This window comes from Lotus japonicus, chromosome 2, assembly GCF_012489685.1.
Source record: "Lotus japonicus ecotype B-129 chromosome 2, LjGifu_v1.2".
Classification (NCBI taxonomy): Eukaryota; Viridiplantae; Streptophyta; class Magnoliopsida; order Fabales; family Fabaceae; genus Lotus; species Lotus japonicus.
This window is the reverse complement of record NC_080042.1, coordinates 40,127,837-40,136,187: the sequence shown is the minus strand read 5'-3', so window position 1 is coordinate 40,136,187 and position 8,351 is coordinate 40,127,837. Positions and strand designations below refer to the sequence as shown.

The following is an 8,351-nucleotide window of genomic DNA, read 5'->3' as shown; positions in this document are numbered from 1 at the left end:
GATCTTGAAGGCTCATTAATCTTTATTGGGCTTCATGTTGATCTCGAATGTTTGGTGGTAGACCCAAATTCATCTTGACCTCAAAGGCTCAATAAGACTTCATGTTGATATTAGAGGCTCATCATACCTTATAGGTATTCATGTTGATTTTCAATAATGGATAGACCTTCAAGTCATCAACATGAGCACCCTTAGTGTTAAGGTTGAAACTATGGTTCAGTTGTTTTCGTGGTACTTCCTGACCTAGGGGAAAGACCTTTAGGTTGTCGATACAAGGACCCTCAGTGTTAGGTTTAATGTATGATTCAGTCATTTCCGTGGAACTTCTCTATCCTAGGGGTTAGGGTTTCAATTAGTGTTCTACTAAAGTGCATACATAAATGAAAGATCTTTAGATCGTCGAAACAAGGACCCTTGTGTTACGGTTCAAAGTATGATTCCACAATTTTCGTAAGACTTCTTGGTCCGAGGATGTGGGTTGGTGTTAATTGAAGTGCACACATAAAGGGAGGCCTTTAGGTCGTCGACATTTGGACCCTCAGTTGACAAAGGATTAGATTTCAAGCCTCATTTTATTGCAATCAAAACTTTTGCTACATCATTGTGCAACTACTGAAGTTCAATAGTGTGTATTCAATAAGAGTACATAATTCATATTCAATAGAAACTTTCCTATTCTACATAATAATCTTCACGCATTAGCTTTGCACTTTCTATCTTGAAACTTCAATCAAGATGGAAAACTTCAATAAAGATGTTTATAACATAACCAACATAACCACCCTTCCAGGAGAAGTCTAAAGTCTTTAATCTGATGGCATTGTATGACTCGTAAAAGTGAATATCTTTTGCATGAGTTGAGGTAGAAGATGACATTCGGAAATGCTTTTGTGTTGATCCCATCCCCAACCGTATCAGATATGGTGATCATACTGACACTATGAGTTCAGAAAGGACAATTGCTGCAACATGGAATACAAATAAAGAGTTCAGAACCATCAATAAAAGAAAAGACAATTGCTGCAACATGGAATACCATTAACAGTTGAGGGCACACGAATAATAAGTGTTCAGTTGTTTCCTCAGCAGACCTGCAAAAAGCACAAACAACATTCACCCCTTCTGGAAGGCAGCTTCTCCAAGGTAACTAACAAAACCATGATAGTTGTGCAATTCAAGTAGGATCTAGAGAAAGCTTTGTAGAGGAGTTCAAAAACTATCTCAGATCAAACACAAGCAATCAGCAGAAAATAATTAATTATCACCACTTGCAGACAAAATCACATGGCAAAAGAAATTACTTTGGAACCTAAAATAACAATACTTTGGAACCTTAAGAGGCAGCAGAAGAAGTTAAATTAAAAATATATGGAAAAGAGTTATTAGAAAGGTCTATGTAACTCAATGAAGTCACATTGTGGAAAAGTGATGGGGGGATCTCTCCCTCAAGATGGTTGCTTCCCATGTCAAGGTAGTACAAGTTGTGAAGTGAACCAAACTCAGAGGGAATGCTTCCTTCAAGAAAATTCCCTGATAAACTGAGTTGTTCAAGGTGAACTAAATTTCCTAGCTCTTTTGGAATGTGACCCACCAAAAAAATCCCAGAAAGATCAAGAATTTGCAAGGAAGAGAGGTTAGCAAGAGCAGGGGAAATGGTGCCTCCTAGTGACCTTCCACTGAGATCAATCTCTATGATCCTGTCACTGGCATTGTTGCATTTGATACCAGACCAATCACAAACATGAACACCCTTGGATTTCCAATTCTCTAGAGAATTTTCTGGGTCAGAAACAATAAGTGAACTTTTATCATTCACAAGGCCTGCGTGTTCTTCCTCACCATCTCTAGAAGAAACAATGTCTAAAAAAAAATTAGAAACATTGTAAATCTAAACAAACACATCATAAAGCAATATGCTTTGTCTTTTATCTAAAAGAAGGAAAAATGATGAAGTAAACTTTGAAAACCACGAAGAGATGTTCAGGTACTATTACTAAGGTGTTGTGATAGGTGGAATGTAGCGGAATAAAAAGAGGAGCACTTGGATTTGAAGTGCTTCTGGTCGGAATAAACAAGGCTTGCGGCGGCGGGGGAGGGGGCCTTGCAGCAGATTATTCGTTTGAGGCCGAGGAGATACTTCGGTTGAGGAGGCCCAGAAGCTGGAACACGGTGGTGGAAGAAAATCGCGGTAGTGAAGCCACAACCCATGTGACAGGAGGTAAACCGCCGCGACTGCAACCACCACCGGCGAGGAAGCTGCGACTGAAGAGAGAACAGGGATGAAGCAGAAATGTTTTAGGTTAATGAATGAGTTTCACAAATTTTATTTTAGGTTTAATTTGATTTTTCTAAGTTCAAAAATAATTAAAAATGTATATAGTTGAAGGATAAAATGCAAAACTTAAGAGGTTTAGGGACCCAAATTTGAAATATTAAAATTACTAGTCAAATGGATGACATGGCAGTATAGTACACTATGCATCTTGCTATTGGCCAAAAAGTGGGGGGCATGGCTGTTGTTTAAAACACAAACAACATTTTTAAGTTTGCCGAAAATAAATAGAATCCTAAAAAAATACTTTATATGTTGTTTTGCGAGTCCAAGACAGATTCAGATGGGCAAAAAATCAGACTTTTTGACCATAAGTGAAAACTCCTAAATTGTTGTTCGTTTCCTTATCGGAAACATATAATAATAGTCAATCGGACACCGGAAGTTTGAGCGGGCTCGTCAGACGAGCAACGTCACCGTCGATGCGTGCAGCCAGCTGCGCTGCATCAGTCTCCTCCACCCTTGAAGAACTTGATGTAACGCCCCGAATTTCGGGTGTCACTTTAATAACCTATTAAAGTAAATATGCAATATTTTCCAAAAGAATGTATAAACACGAGTATATTTTTTTTCTTTTCAAATGTATTTCCAAAACATGTCATGCATACTCCCAACTACAAACCTAACCAATAGAAACAACTCAACAAAAAAACCTATTATGCAATGACACCATGAATCCGACATACTCCCTACGATCTCCACATCGGGGAACCGCAGGAAAGCAATGCAACGGAACCTACTCGAAATCTCAAAAATAAATTCCTAAAATCTTTATGCAAGCTTAAACCAATAAGGGTAAGCTCTCTAACCCAATGCTCTAGCCCTACACCCGACTCTATTCTTCGAGTCATCCACAGTTCTTCAAGTCCTTCTCTCCGACTCGTACGAAGATCAAGCTCCATCGAAGATTCTCCATCGCCTAATAGCATTAAGCGCTCAAACAACAAGTAGCAAATAGAAAGGGTTAACTCCATACAACTACCACATATAAAAGAGAAAAGCATGTTATTCAAATCTAATACATGCCATGGTAAGTAAGCTACCAATTTAATTCAGGATAGATGACACCGTATATCTACCAACATGAAATCAAATCATATATCAGCATATCAGCAAAATCAACGATATGGTTTTAACTCAGATATCAACAACTTAACTACATATATTTACTCAGATATCCACAACTTAACACCCTAGGTTTAAATCAGATAACCATAAAATCAACAATATAACATCAAATCAGATATCAATAACCTCAACAATACAACATCAAATCAGATATCAACAACCTCAGCAATACAACATCAAATCAGATATCAATAACCTCTACAATATATCATCAAATCAGATATCAATAAAACCAACAATATGAGCCAATGAATAGCGTCTCGAAAAACGGGACAATGATAGGACACACCTCCTCATCGCCACTTATAACGTCATACATGACGGGACAGACGTGGAACGACAACCACTGAATGCCACTTAATAACGCCTCGAAAGACGGGACAGACATGTGGAACGACAACCACTGAATGCCACTTAATAACGCCTCGAAAGACGGGATAGACATGTGGAACGACAACCACTGAATGCCACTTAATAACGCCTCAAAGGACGGGACAAACATGTGGAACGACAACCACTGAATGCCACTTAATAACGCCTCGAAGGACGAGACAAACATGTGGAACGACAACCACTGAATGCCACTTAATAACGCCTCGAAAGACGAAACAATCACGCGGGACCACACCCCACCTCATCGCCACTTTAAGACATCTCGCAATATGGGACAATCACGCGGGACCACACCCCACCTCATCGCCACTGTATAACGTCTCGAAAGACGGGACAATCCCGTGGGACAAACCCACCTCATCGCCACTTAAAGCAAATCAAAGACACGCTAAAACTGAGTTACCCTTACCTTAGCCAATTTCCTTCCTAAACTGCAACTCCAATCCAATCACATCCTTTCTTTCCCGTGTCGGCTCGCTTCCTTTTATTCTTTAGCTTCGCCGCGAGGCGCTTTTGTCCTTCGTACCCTTCACAAAGTTCATATACTAAACCTTAGCTTCTAAGGTCACATCCAAAGTTCCAAAACAAGCTTAGCTAATATTTATAACTTACTTAGGCCAATTCAAATGCTTTATGTTTCAAGGACTAAAGTCCAAGAGAAAATATTTATGAGTCTTCAAGAAAGGTCCTTTAAGAAACGCATTTTGCAAACAAGTCCTCAACTATAAGTGAGTTCTTTTTCAACCCTCAACCTTTAATAAATTTATCAAACAAACCCCAAGACTTTTAAAACTCTAGTTTAAGCCAAAACTTATCAGCCTCTTGTGTTTTAATCCTAAAGTTTTGTCACCATAAACTTTTAGTCCATAAACTTAACTTATGATTTTCACTAAATAAAAACAAGTTTCAGAATTGATTTTCCAAACCCAAAACACATGCCATAGGCTCGGCCACGCCTACATAAATATGTATAAATTTTCATTTTTCCCCAAATCACTTCCAAATCCATTTTTAACATTTAAACACAACTAATCAAGACTTAAATTAAAGCTCTTAAAATTCCAAAATCACTTAACTAAAAAAACAACTTTTAAGAAAACTAAATGGTGAAATCTATAGATCCGGTGATGGGGAATAACATTTGTAAAAGCACTTTGGATGGAAGCCCTTTTTTTTTTTTAAAGCATAACAAATCAAAACTCAACTTTACCCATTAAAAACATGATAAAAAGGAGAAGAGACTTTACCATAAAATAGGAAGATGAAGACATGGTGCTGCACAAGAGAGAAATCACGTGAGGGAGGGAAGAGGGACCATGATGTGCGTTTTTTTTTTATGCTGCCCAGGGGAAAGAAAAGAGAGAAAAAGATAGAGGAAGAAGAAAAGGTGATGGTGTATGAGGTGAAAGAATGGGTGCTTGTTATGGGATGATGATGAAGGGAATTGGATGCTGAATCGTGAAGAGGAAACAGGGAGTACGGTGCTGCTTGGTTGAACGTGAAAATGATATATGGCCTGGTGATTTTGGTGAAGAACAAAATGATGTGGGTGTGAGCAGGAGAAAAGAAGAAACGCAAGTGAAGTAGGAGGTTGCGGCAAGGAGAAATAAGGAGATGAATAAGAGAAAAGATGAAGAAAATGTGTTCTGCAGAAGGAAAGAAATAAAACGTGAAGATGTAAGGGAGAGAGGATGATAACGGATTGGTGGAGGGATAAGGATGAATAGATATTTTGTAAAGATATTTTTGAAATTGGTACGAATTGATTTAGACACCGGAAGATTTACTCCATAGAGTCAAGAGAAAAATGTAGAGATAATATATTAACATAGAAAAAATTATGAGGAACTTAATGAAATTATAAAATATAAATTAGGATCACTTTGAGCAAAATAAAATGATCCATGGACAAGAAAATGAGTAAGAATTAAGCTAAAGAATAATTGTTAGACAATTAGAACAAATATGACGTTGTCATATTATGCAATTAAGCTAAGTATCCTTCCATAAAAGGCCGATATTTTTTTCGGATTCATTTAAATGAGTAAATGGCTTGAACGTAGTATGGGTCGAAATACGCCGCAAAACTACTTTTTGCGTTTGACGTCGAATGAAGAAACTTCCTTCTGAAGAAAGGTCTAAAACATCGAAAGAAATAGATGTACGCGTGTGGAATCTTCGTTTGAAGCTCCGAATAGAAAAAGTCTTCATCAACAGTTTACTCTAAGGTTCTTGAGCTATCAGGGATTCAGTTTCGGCAAACTTCTGAGAATTGAAATCGATCGTTCGTACATTCTAGGGTTTCGTGTCGAAACACTCGTCAGGGAAAGGAATAAGAGAAATTCTTATAATCCTCTGAATATTTTTGAATTCCGCTTCTACAGTGCTTTAAGAGCGGATTAGCCTTTTACTAACGCTTTCGCCCTAAGGCGGAAGTGAATAAAGCTCGTGCTATAACCGATAGCGACAATAGTACTATTCTTAGTCGTTTGCTGAACTTTCTCCTTCATAATACTAATCCAAACATCAACCATAAGTCAAGTTCCTCTCACGCTAACACAAAATCCTATGCGTGAGTTGGAAATTAATTATTTATTTAAGGGGAAATTACACTCACCTCCCCTCAAGTTTACCCACATGACACACACACCCCCTCTGTTTAAAAAAAACACTAACCTCCCTTTCCCTAAACGACGTCCACTTCCGTTAAATCAGAAAAATAAGAAACTAAAACGTTTGCCTATTTCTCCTTGTCTTTCGTTCACAGTGATTGAATCGTTTCTTCTTCTTCTTCTATTCCCGCGCAAGGTCATCAAACTTCTCCCCGTTCATTCCCCTCTTGGCTCTTGCAGTACAGGTTTACCTCTTTTTATGTTTATTTTTTTTGTTCTCAATCGCATGCCTTCTTTGTAACACCCCGATTTCGGTGGCGTCACTTTAGTAACTCAAGAATAAAATAAAGCGGAAAAACATGTATTTTTTTTCGATATTGGTTAAATAAAAAGTCTTGTCGAAATAAAGACTCAACCTCAATCGCGATTAACAGCGATTAATATACAATACAAACACAAGCCCTCGCTGCAACTAAAAACATCGTCACGAGTGTCCTCAAGTGACGGAAAGTAACATCAAGTAACTAAGGTGTTGCTCAGCGGCAAACAAGTGCGACTCATAAATGGAGTCATAAGTCTTATAAATACAGTCCTCCGAAAAGTAAGTCAGCTCAAAACGGCTTCCAAAAAGACTTCTTACGTCCGACTACTCCATGCGATTCCCATTTACGGAGAACCACACCGAAAGCAACCCGTCGGAAACTACCCGGTCCCAAAAGTACAAATGACGAATCAGAGCTATGACAGCAACAACCAGCTCAAAAGACTCTAACCACCATATCCCACACTACTATCATCGACTCTCCCTCGATCAGGCATGAAGTCCGGGTCCTTGTCGAAGGCTTCAGTAATAGTCATTTCGCTCCGGGTCTTTCCCGTACAACGAATCATCACGAACCGGCTGACGGACGCCTGGCAGCAGGCCGACCGCCCAAACACAAACATACAAACAAAGCCAAGGTGCGAGGGTCAACTCACAGGATATAATAGATAATACAAGCAACATGTGAAGAATTACGGGGTATATATATATAGGTTGTATATATACATGTAAGTTCTGTATCGTCTACCCTAAGGTATATACACAACATGTTATCAGATCTCTAGTAACAACACAATATTCAATATCTCAACAATTCAACAAATAACATGACAATGTTCACCAATATCAAATCATCAAAATCTCAACATTATAAATTATATATCCTGCCAAATAAATAATTAACAGTTGCAAGCAATTAACATGACTCAGACAAGATAACAAATAGCAAACACATCCAGCAACTAAATTAGCATGAATGGTGCATGAAATGCAAATGCTAAGGAACAAGATGCAATCCGGAGGGATGGGCACCAACGAGTCAGCCCTAACACCAGCCACGGTGGGACCATTTCCGCTCGGGGTGTCTCTTATACCAAACAAAGTGTAGTCAGATCAGCAGTAAACCCGCAGGCCTGCCATTTCCGTCTGCTACCAAGAATCACCGCAGTGTTCTTACATGGAAATCCGGGTCTTATGACCATTTGTGGAATCCAACGAGGTCCGGCAATCCCACCGTGTATTAACCTCAATGAGTGCATGAATGCAAGTGGTTAGCCAAACAACGTCTCCGACCTCACTCGTCACGTCGTCACGTGTTCTAGCTAACTAATTGTCTCTAAAAAGCATACCCTAAGGTAAATGTCGATTCTGCGACAAAAGACAATTAATCATAAAAAGTAACTTATGATGATTTCTCGAATCATCCGACTCATCTCCATCCGATGGTCAAAATCTGCTCAGCGAGCGAAAAGTACCAATGTACTTGGAAACTTATAGTTCCCGGACTTATCTTTTAGATAGTCAAATAACAAATCAGCTCATCGAGCGAAAGAGTATAAACATA

General features: G+C 38.7%; 1 long non-coding RNA gene across 1 annotated transcript; it reads right to left on the bottom strand.

Moving 5' to 3' along the window:
- Positions 1–553: 553 nt before the first annotated feature.
- On the bottom strand, positions 554–5,567 carry LOC130737996 (uncharacterized). The gene is made up of 3 exons (XR_009019080.1): positions 5,101–5,567; positions 4,263–4,380; positions 554–3,251 (listed from the first exon to the last, which is right to left on the bottom strand). It is a non-coding gene; the product is annotated as an uncharacterized LOC130737996 (long non-coding RNA).
- Between the last annotated feature and the right edge of the window lie 2,784 nt (positions 5,568–8,351).